This window comes from Myotis nattereri, assembly GCF_964212035.1.
Source record: "Myotis nattereri genome assembly, chromosome: 2".
Lineage (NCBI taxonomy): Eukaryota > Metazoa > Chordata > Mammalia > Chiroptera > Vespertilionidae > Myotis > Myotis nattereri.
Genome location: NC_138076.1, coordinates 50841751 through 50853792, shown reverse-complemented (window position 1 = coordinate 50853792; position 12042 = coordinate 50841751). Strand labels below are relative to the sequence as shown.

General features: G+C 39.0%; 1 pseudogene across 1 annotated transcript in view; it reads right to left on the bottom strand.

Annotated features, from left to right (window-relative positions):
• The window catches only part of LOC308513698 (axin interactor, dorsalization-associated protein-like), a 137362-nt pseudogene extending 125622 nt beyond the window's left edge, over positions 1 to 11740 (bottom strand). Inside the window, exon 1 of the transcript in view lies at positions 11591 to 11740. The product of the transcript in view is annotated as an axin interactor, dorsalization-associated protein-like (transcript). The remainder of the gene's footprint in view (positions 1 to 11590) is intronic.
• Positions 11741 to 12042: the final 302 nt, after the last annotated feature.

Sequence of the window (12042 nt, the reverse complement as noted above, 5' to 3'; positions counted from 1 at the left end):
AACCAGAATAAATTTTTGTGTCCACACACTGACATACCTGATGGCATGCAGAATCCAAAGTTTTTAGTTTAGCATCACAACTTAACTTCCACATGAGTGAAGTCCTTTTCCATGGACAGAAATGCCCTGCACTCCTCAAAGGATCAAGAAATTTAATCTGCCAAGGTCTTAGGTTTCTAGGATGGGGAACAAAATATTCAGAAGTAGGTCCCTGGGCATAATAGTATAAGGAACAAAACTTCCCTTATTCCCTTAATTTCTTGACCTCATGTATATACTGTGGCATGTGAAACACAACACTATGCATTCACTGATAATTCAGGACATACATTGGAATTTGTAGAACAGCATCTGAATTTTCAAGGTGCATTCTCTTTAATGAGCCATCATACGGGCCCAGGTTTAATAGTCTTGCTGCCCTTCAGTAATGCGATATGTGGTAAGATCAGTGAACCACGTAATTGTGATCCCACTATTGTTTATTCTTTATGATAAATCTAGAGGCCTGGTGCATGAATTTGTGAATGGGTGGGGCCGCTCTGGGTGGCCTGTGGAGATTGGGCCAAAACACGCAGTCCAATGCCGCCTGCAGCTCCTGCAGCTCTTACCTGCCACTCCCGCTCATCCTGGCCCCACTGTACCAGCCACAGGCTCCCACCCAATCAGGCCCAATCAGGAGAGGCTTGTGCCACCATAGCAGTGCTCACCAGCCATGAGCCCTGTGTCTGGTGCCCTCTCGAGGGGAGTGGCCTGCAGGTTCAAGCCAAAACCAGCTCTCCCACATCCCCCAAGGGGTTCTGGATTGCGAGAGGGCGCAGGCCAGGCTGAGGAACCCCACCGGTGCACGATCAGGGCCAGGGAGGGGCTGTGGGAGGGCTTCAGGGCATGTATGGCCCATCTAGCTCAGTCCCGATTGGCTGGACCCAAGCAGCAAGCTAACCTACTGGTCAGAGCATTTGCCCCCTTGTGGTCAATGCATGTCATAGCGAGCGGTTGAGCAGACTTAGCATATCCTTAGCATATTACACTTTATTGGTTGAACAATTGACCAGTCACTGGACAATCGGACACTTAGCATATTAGGCTTTTATTATATAGGACTAGAGGCCCAGTCCATGAAAATTTGTGCACTGGAGGGGGTCCCTCAGACCAGCCTGCCCCTTCTCACAGTCCCGGAGCCCTCAGGGGATGTTCTACTGACTGTCTGGCCTCCCTCTGTGGGAGGCGACCTGCTGATCAGGGGAAGGCACTGCCCTCATCACCCCCTTCCTGCTGCTGCCTCTGGCCTCCCTCTGTGGGAGGCAACCCAGCCAATCATAGGAAGGCAACGCCCCCATCACACCTCTGCTGCAGCCACTGCCGGCCGCCGCCGCTGCCTGAGCCTCGGCCCTCGCAACCACCATGGCTTGCCTGAGCCTCAGGCAGCTGCTGCGGCTTTGTCTGGAAGGACGTCCGGAAGACATTCGCTCTAATTAGCATATCACCCTTTTATTAGCATAGATTAGCCTTTTGATCTGAATAAGGCATTCGGTAAATTCTCAGATTGTGTTGCTTGAGAAGGCTTTCTGATACCTAGGAATAAACTTAATAAAGAATGTGAAAAAACTATGTACTGAAAATTACAAAACATTATTAAAGAGATTGAAAAAAGACACAAAAAAATGGAAAAATATCCCATGCTCATGGATTGGGAGAACCAACATAGTTAAAATGGCCATTTTACCCAAAGCAATATACAAATTTAATGCAATCCCCATCAAAATCCCAATGTCATTTTTTAAAGAAATAGAACGAGAAATCGTCAGATTTGTATGGAACCACAAAAGACCCAGAATAGCCAAAACAATCCTGAAAAGAAAAGAACAAGGCTGGAGGTATTGCACTATCCGACTTCAAAATATACTACAGAGCTACGATAATCAAAACAGCATGGTATTGGCAGAGAAACAGATACACAGATCAATGGAACAGAATAGAGAGCCCAGCTATAAAACCACACCTATATGAACAGATAATTTTTGACAAAGGAACCAGAAATGCACATTGGAGTAAAGATAGCCTCTTCAATAAATGGTGCTGGGAACACTGGAAAGCCACATGCAAGCGAATGAAACTATACTGCAGTTTGTCCCCATGTACAAAAATTAATTCAAAATGGATCAAAGACTTACGTAGACATACTGATGGGCAGAGCAATCTACTTACTGTTCCATTCAAATTGGATAGAAAAGGGGCCTAATGCATGCTTTAATATTGATTTCTCACTAGAGAGGAAATGAATGACCTGAGAGTCTGAGCCCCATTTTTCTACATCTGCTTAAGGCTAATTTCTAATATACCTTCCATAGTATAGTGGATTTTCACATGCTTTCCTAAAATTATGAATCAGTGGATGCAATAACACCCAGTGCCATAGTGGAAAGCTATGCTTACATAGTCAATATGTGTCCTATGATCAAACACACGTTCTCTACCGTTTTTATCCTATTAGCTGCTCCTACAGAGGAAGTTTGTTTGGTGCCATTGAGGGCATGGTTTTGTCTCAGTACACTAGGAACCTGAGACACTACTCTCTTAATGGGCTGTCACACAACTTGCACCTCAACAATGCACATCTGTCTCACTTTGGTTCTGCAGGGCCCATGGTACTAAAGCAAAACAGCCTGTTCTGCATCCTGTTCTTACCAAAGAGATCTTTCTTGCTTCGAGGCACATTGTGTACTAACAGAATTTCTGGTCACTTATTAAACCACCTATGATATATACTGCCTCCAAAATCCAGTGAGGTGAATCAAATGTCTATTTCTCAGTGGTATAAGTCAGTTTTTAGGGAGTGGAAGGAGCTTTATGTTAGAATGTTCAACATTATTCAATATTTAATCCTTTAAAATCTTCACCAATATTTAATCCTTTTAAACATCTGAGAAATCATCTTGACACTCTGGCAAGCATGATGTTTTACTAGAGAATTCAAGGTTCTTGCCACTTCCTACTCATCAGTTAAAATATAGCATAATGTCATTAACACAGAATATCAGAATGATTAAGAACCCTACAGAATATATTATATCCAAGAACAGAAGAGGAGGCAGAATATTACAACAGGACATTGAAGATGCACTACTAACTTTGTCTTGTAAAGATGATTTTTAAAAATCCTTCTTGTTAAAGGGTATTAAGGGAAAAAAAAACATTTTCCAAACTAAAAGCTACATACAAAATGTCAGAGGATGTATTGATCTGCTGCAAATAAAATATAACATCTGGTACAATAGCATTTTTGTCTCTTCGATGATTTATGTTGTTGTACTCTTCTGTTTTCTGTAGAGTGGATTAAAAGGAGCAATGATGAGTACAAGTCTCTGCATCTTTAAGATTCTTGATTTTGATGTTTTCTATGTAAATCTTTCTAGAATGCGCTTTTGCTTTGGATATACTGTCTTGGCCAGAGGATCAGTAGTTTGAGAGGCTTTCTTCTAGGACTTCCTAACACAAAGGTTCAATATGGAAACCAATGTAAAGCTCCTCCACATGCTAAGTATATGTATAGACTAAAAAATAAACATAGAGTGTCCAAGGACACCTTAGATAGCCTCCTATGTGATAAACTCAGTCAAAAACCATTTATTATTTGGTGTTTATATGCCAACTCAGGATTTCTATTTAAATATTTAGTTTTCTTAAATTTAACACATGAAAAACTGACCACCTTATATTTCATGAAAATGGCATCATTGTCGTCTTCCACTCTAAACTATTGATAAATCAACCCTTTCTATTGTTCCAGAAAATATCTCGCTGTTAAACTTCACTACACTTTGCTAGGAGTAAAGCGAACAAGGCGGAATCAAATAAAAGTTGAGTCACTGAAATAGGAAATAGCATGGAACCAGGTTTGTTGTGTAGTCTATAGGGCAGTCTAATAACTATAGCATGAAATGTGATGTGAAGACAGTATATAATTACAAGCACAGGAGAGATATGATCTGCTTTAAATTTTAAGAGGATTAAAATAGCTGCATTAAGAAGAAATAAAATGGGAGAAACCCAGAAGAGTTACTCTAAGAGGATTATCACAAAATTACAGAATAAAAATGATTTTGTGTTGGTGCAGAATTGTAGTATTGAAGGTAACAGGTAGTATTTAGATATGTTAAGATATTTTTCAACTACTCTTCTTAGTTTCTATATTATTACATATCATCAACATTTTAAGAGGAATGATATATAAATAATTTGGTTATGTTTTTATTTCCCTAAATTTTTATAAAAATCATTATCAGTATAACCATAATTTATATACACTTTATTTGTTTACATCCCTGAAATCAAAAGCTGGAATGGTATAAATGGCACAATCTAATTTTTTTAGTTTGTGTGTAATAGGAACCTTATAAATTACATGTCCAGATGCACTTATTTTTACTGTTGACTTATTAAATGTCATTTTAAATTAGAGGTTAATGCTTTTGAACTCTAGTAATGTGAGTTCATTGATACAAAATGGCTGTCTTTGTGTAACGTCAAAGATGTCTGCATGCCTAAGTTATTTTTCAGCTTCTTCGCAGAAATCTTTTTAAAGTTATTAATGCCACTGATACAAAATTAGTTTAAAGTTCATGGTAATTAAGTAATTATTTTTTTTCTATTTAGGTGTGTTTACTGTATGATAGAAAGCTGTTTCAGATACTTGGATTATAGTCAGAGAGCTATTGAAAAAATTTCTAGTTCCTTTGAAACACACTAAAAGGTACATGTTTATTTACTTATTTTTGCATCATACTTGGAATCTCTATGTGATTTTTAAAAATACATTTTTATTGATTTTTACAGGTAGAAGAAGGGAGAGGGAGAGAGAATCGTCTGGGAGAGAGAAACATCATCGATCACTGCCTCTTGCATGCCCCCTACTGGGGACCAAGCCCACAACCCTGGGCATGTGCCTTGACCTGGAATTGAACCAGTGACCTCTTGGTTCATGGGCTGGTGCTCAACCACTGAGTTACACTGGCTGGGCTCCATATCATTTTGATAGCTTTAAATTATCACTGGTTTTGTTCTAGTGTGTGTGTGTGTGTGTGTGTGTGTAAGTATAAAAAATCATATATAAATATGTTTCTGCAAAATTCTCAATTTGCTATTTGTTCCTGCCTGCTAGTCATATGATATTCTTTCCAGATGAGATTGTCATTTAAATAGTCCAGTAGAAAATCTTATATAAACTTTCCAGATCTGCTGAAGAAAGCCTTTTATAATAGAGGTGATTTAGATTAGTGCTAATTTAGAACACTTTTGAGAATATTTGCCTGTCAGCTATTTTGCCCACAAACAATTTTTAAGTCCAGCAACAATACACACTGAATGATTAAAGTGACTGCGAAGCAGAAGTAAAAATGCAATTTTCATTAGAGGATATCTCCTTTTCAGCTTTGACTGTATAGATTAGTTGTGTTTTTTTTAAAATATATTTTATTGATTTTTTACGGAGAGGAAGGGAGAGGGATAGAGAGTAAGAAACATCGATGAGAGAGAAACATCGATCAGCTGCCTCCTGCACACCCCCTACTGGGGATGTGCCTGCAACCAAAGTACATGCCCTTGACTGGAATCGAACCCGGAACTCTTCAGTCTGCAGGCCGATGCTCTATTCATTGAGCCAAACTGGTTAGGGCTAGATTAGATTTTTGAAATAATAATAACTCTTATTAAATATACTTGGTAGGACAAAATGACTGGATTACCACCTAGACTCAAATAATAATTGTGTATCTCTCTGATAAAAATGATATATTTTATACACCGTAAATGAAAGCATAGATATTCATATTTTTCTGTTAATTTAGTATTGAATTTTTAAGAGGAAGAAGTGGTTTCTTACTTATTTTCTTAACCACCTTGGATGTTTTTAACTGAGGTGAGATTCACATAATATACAATGAACCATTTAAAGTGGACAATTCAGTGGCATGTAGGACACTCATAGTGTTATGTGATCATCATGTCTCTGTAACTTCAAGACATTCTCATCACTCCAGAAGAACATCCAGGATTATTAAGTAATCTTCAATGTGACTTTCTACATCATAAACTGAAACAGCTATCTCTTTTGAATATTTTAATCAGCATTGTCATTTGTAAGAAATGGAGAACATCCATTAGTCAGGATGGACTTTATTTTTTGTTCCAGAATATAGAATAGAGATATTCCTGAAGCTAAGGAAAAGCTTTGACTTTTAACAATGGTGAATCTATGAATTTCTCATCTATCTGTGTTGCTTCTTTCTCTGTGCAGAAAAATTGCCCCTTTGATGTTCATATGCAGCAATTTTTTCACCCTTGAATTACACATCCTTAAAGTTTTTGGAATTTTCATACCATAAACTCTATTTGGATTAAGAAGGAATTTCAAATTGTGATAGTCCTATTTAGAAAAACTAGGTTGAGATACAGAGGCATCCTATATAATAAAAGAGAAACATGTAAATTGACTATCCCTCTGCTATGCTCACCAGACAATCAGGAGTGATTATGCAAATTAACCTTACAAAGATGGTGGGTTAATTTGCATACACAGGTGCCTGGCAGAGAGCAGCAGGAGGGCTGGTGGAGAGTGGAGCGGCTTGGGGAAATTGGCTCCCCAAGCCACCAGAGGGAGAGCAGAGGGGAAGAGCTGGCGGCTTGGAGGACTTGGCAGAGTAGGAGGCCATGGGATGGAGACAGAGCAGGAAGGGAAAACCAAGAGCGCAGGGAGCACCAGGAATTCTGGGAATAGTAGTTCTGGTGGCAGACCTAGGACCTGAAGCAGAAGCCCAAAGCACAGGGAGCACCAGGAATGCCGGGAATCATAGTTCTGGTGGCAGATGGATCTCCTAGACACTAGAGCAAAGTGAGCCTGGAGCAAGTTACTGTTGCGGTGGGGGATGGAGGGAAAGCAAAGGTGAGAGACATCAGTAAAATCAGAGTGTCTAGGAAAAATTAAAGGGAAGATATCCTAAAACTTCTAGGAAATCTCCACCAATGAAGCAAAGAAAAAAAATGCCTCTATTATTCTGTGAGCAACAAACGAAACTGAGTTGGGGTCTCAGACAATTTGCTCATATGATTGCAAAGACAGACAGAAACTCCTGGATTGGAGAGGGCTCCCGGATTGGAGAGGGTGCAGGTCGGGCTAAGGGACCCCAACACCCATGAATGTTGTGCACTGGGCCTCTAGTATATAATAGGAGGGTAATAGCCACCTTTTTTATTGCCACCTTTGTGCAAGTGCCAAGAAAAAAAAAGCAACCCTGGATTTAGCTGCTATGTATTATTTCACTTAGAAATAGCTCTCCTAGAGTATACTCCCAGAAGTGGGATCTCTGGGTCAAATGGCAGTTCCATTTTTAATTTTGGGGGGGAAACGCCATACTATTTTCCACAGTGGCTGCACCAGTCTGCATTCCCACCAGCAGTGTGCCTTTTTACCCACATCCTCACCAGCACTTGCCAATTAGAAAGAATAGATGCACCCCTGCATTTATAGCAGCATGATTTACAATAGTTAAGACCTGGAAACAGCCTATGTGCCCACCAATAGATGAATGGATACATTTGCTTAATGGAATACTATGCAGCTGTGAAAAAAATGGAGCTCTTACCCTATTTTACAGCATGGTTGGACCTGGAGATAATTATGCTAAGTAAAGTAAGCCAGAGAAAGACAAATATCTCATGATCTCACTTATAAGGGGAATCTAATGAATAAAATAAACTGATGAATAAAATAGGTCCAGAGGCATGGAGGCATGGAACAGATTGATAGATCTAGATGGGAGGTTGGTGAGGGGGACAGGAAAAGATCAACCAAAGAACATACAGGGTGTCCCGAAAAATGTATAAACACTGTAATAACTGATAGCTCAATTTTGAAAATGAAACATATTTTAATAAACACTGCCATTATAATTATTCAGAGTGTGCATATACATTTATTGGGGGGACACCCTATATATGCATAGTCCCTCTATAATGACAATAATATGGTAAAGGCCTAAGGTGGGGTGAGGGCTGGGTGGAAGAGGAAAAAAGGGGAACAAAAATAGAGGACATCTGTAATACTCTCATCAATAAAAAAATTAAAAAGTTAGCTTAAAAACAAAGAAGAAAAATAAGTAGCCTTTCTAGACTATACACTAGATTGAACCAGTGGGTTTCTTTGTTTAGAAGAAGTTCCCAGTTGCTATGCAGCTTTCTTTCTTCCTTTGGATTTAACTTCAGGTTCCTGTCCTTAAGCTGGAGTTTAGAATGAGTATTCTTAGCTTCAGACTTCTACTTAGTATACAACTTCTCCTTTTTTATGTTATTTTACAAGGTGAGACATATTTTTTAATAACTGAAATATTTCAATTTTGCTTTAATCTACTTATGAATAATTTTTACAGTTAGTGTTTTTGGTTTATGCAATAAACCGTTCCCCATGTGAAGTCATGAAGATATTTATTTGAGTGAAGTTGCTTAAAATATTGCTAAATTCTGTCTCCTAATTGAGAAGAAGTAGGCATTAGGAATGCTTACTGAAGAAGCAGATAGATTTATGATTCTTTTTTCTCAAAAGGAGCACATTATATAACTTTTTTTGGCCCCAGTTTTATAACTTGCAAACCAGTGTAGCAAAAAATATCAACTTATAAATTTATTGTGGATCTCTAGTGGTTTAATGCAAAATTTTTAGAACAATGAATGGCATAACAATGCTATTTTTATTACTAAAATGATTCATTTATTTGTCTTAATTGCATAACTGATTGCTTTATTTGAATGGCAATTATTTGCTTTGGGCACCCATTATAGTTATTTAACTAACATCTACCTTTTATGTATATGTTACCTGCATTTATTTAGCAATGTGCACCTTTCTCTACTAAGATTCAATCTTCCTTGTGGTTTTATTCATATAACACTAATGCTTAATTTGCAAAGAAAATTCAATAGTTCTGTTTAATAATTCTGCTGTCAGTCTATAATTAGTTTCTTTTTTTCTTCTTTTCCCTTATTATTCATTTTTGAAAATATGAGGAAATAATTATTCTCTTATCGGTTAAAATATTATATTTTATTATATTAGATTAATAATAAAATATTCCTTAATTCGTTGACCACTCCTGTGTTTTCTCAGTGTGTTTTATAATGGCACATAGATTTAAATATTGGTGGGCCTTAGCGAACAGTGGTAATATCTCAGTCCGTTAAGGCAAAGTGAATGGTTTAGTAACTAGATTACCTTTCTTATGAGCTGTGTGTCCTGCATCACAGGAAAATATTTCATTTCTGAAGTTATCTTCATTAGAAAACTAGCAATAACATTTTGTTCATATAATTATTGTAACAAATGTAATACATATTATATATTAAAGACATAGAGCAGTGACTGGAAAAATATACATAATAAATCTTGACTATATTATAATATAGTTCTGATATGATTTCCATTGGATTTATCAATTATTTAAGTATTTTCCTTAAATCTCTTTTATATCTTTGAAATTTTTATCACCCAGCAAGTTTTAGTTTTGCTGACTCAAGAATGATGGCTGGTATATGGGAAGTTTTTCTACTACAGATAGCTTATCCTATACTAGAGGCCTGGTGCACAAAAATTTGTGCACTTGGGGGTGTCCCTCAGCCTGGCCTGTGCCCTCTCTCAGCCTGGGACCCCTTAGGGATGTCCGCCTGCCAGCTTAGGTCCACTCCCTGGAGGATCAGGCCTAAGCTGGCAGTCTGACATTCCTCTGGCAGCCCAGGAACCCTTGGGGTATGTTGACTGACAGCTTAGGGCCTAAGCCACAGTGGACATCCCTAGCGCTGCCAAGGAGGCAGGAGAGGCTCCTGCCACTGCCTGCTGCACTTAAGCCATCAGCCCAGCTTGTGGCTGAGCAGAGCTCCCCCTGTGGGAGTGCACTGACCACCAGGGGTCAACTACTGCTTTGAGTGTCTGCTACCTGGTGGTCAGTGTGTGTCATAGTGACTGGTCGTTCCGCAATTTGAATATTACCCTTTTATTATATAGGATAATAAAGAGATAATATGCAAATTGACCCTCACACCCTCATGTCACAAGATGGCCACTCCCACATCATCACAAGATGGGCACCCCCATGTCATCACAAGATGGCCACCACAAGATGGACTCACCCATCTGGTCATAAGATGGCAGCCCTCCACATCGTCACAAGATGGCCACTCCCACATTGTCACAAGATGTTCAGCAGTGGAGGGCAGTTGGGGGTGATCGGGCTGACAGGGGAGCAGTTAAGCATCAATCAGGCCGGCAGAGGAATTGTTAGGGGACTATCAGGCTGTCAGGCAGAAGTGGTTAGGGGCAATCAGGCAGGCAGGCAGGTGAGTGGTTAGGAACTAGCAGTACCGGATTGTGAGAGGAATGTCCCAGATTGGAGAGGGTGCAGACTGAGCTAAGGGATACCACCTCCAGTGCATGAATTTCGTGCACCGGGCCTCTAGTTATTAGTTAAAAAACATTTGATACAATATTCTAAAAATAGCCTTCTATTTTCTAGCTTACACTGTAAAAGAAAGAAACATAATTCCAGGTTAGTTATGTTTCCATTGATACCGTCACATTCTTGAAAGCTGGAATATATTTTGTTTTTTTGTGGGCTATTATTGGTGTTCAGGAAAATAATCAACACATAATTGATCCAGTTGTCACGATTCACACACTTTGCATTATGTGCTAAGTTGATGTTCTGTCATTATTAATTTGTTTCTTCATAATTTAATTTCCACCCTTATAATATTTCAACTGGACCTAGTTTTAAGTTATTGTATAGTAACTTCAAATAAAATCAATTGTTTATACCCAACATATTGACGTATATATTGGAAACCTTGATCAGAAAGTCAGCATTTAACATTTGATAAATTACAAAAAATTATTATTTTTGAGTTATAAATCAAGCCATGAGATCACCATGTCTAAATAACTACTAAATACTCTGCTGACTTTGAAAATCTTCAAATATATTGCTTTTTTCTTTTTGAAGATTTTACTGTGGAATATATTATTGCAAGGATTATTGCTTCTTGTGCATTTTTACATGTTTGATACACTTACCTTTTATCAGTACCAAGAACATGAGAAATATAAAGGAATCTATGTCACTTAAAATAGTTTATATTATGTGTGTATATATATATATATATATATTTATACATATATGCATATGTGTATATATATATATCATCTATATACATAAATATTGCATAAAGCAAAATATTCTCTTATTTATGTATGTATGTATGTATGTATGTATGTATGCATTTTTTGCTGCAAAAAGCTTTATTGTTTCATTTGGTCCAATGCATGGGAGAGGGCTTCAGGGTGGTTAAAAGAATGACTAGTAGTTTCGTGGAGAGGCTCAGGTAAAAGCCAGACACTGGGGGAGTACAGAGGGGCCTCTCAAAGGCCTCTGGGCTCCAAAGGTTCCTAGTGGTGCTTGAGGGCGAGCCTTTGGAAGATACCCAGCCAAGCCTGAGGCCTGGCCAGCGTGCAGATGTTAGTCAGGTGGTTGACTATCTTCTTAATGAGTTTTACCTCCTCATCCAGGAAGTGGTTCTCCAGGAAGTCACAGAGATGAGGGTCTGGGCAGGTAGAACCCAAGGCATGCAGCTCCAAAAGGGTTTGGTTCAGTTTCCTCTTCAAGGCCAGGGTGGCTTCTAGGGAGACCTGAGTTTTCCCACTCATCTTGGGCAGGCTTCAGCACATCCTGGAAGAGAATGCAGCCACCGTGCTGGTTTTGCAACTTTAAGAGATGCTCAGGGCCCTCGTGATTCTTCTCTGCCAACTCAGGGAAGAAGTGGCCAACACTCTCCAGAGCCACATCATCATAGTGGAAATAGAAGCCCAGAGCGAGGTAGGTGTGGGAGGCCTGAAGGTGCAGGTTGGCCAGGCGGTTGACTTGCAGCCTCCACCTCGGTGGAATCCAGCAATAAGGAGTTAAGGGAGAAAAAACCACCAGTGTGTTAGTTGGTCCTGGAGGTAGTTCT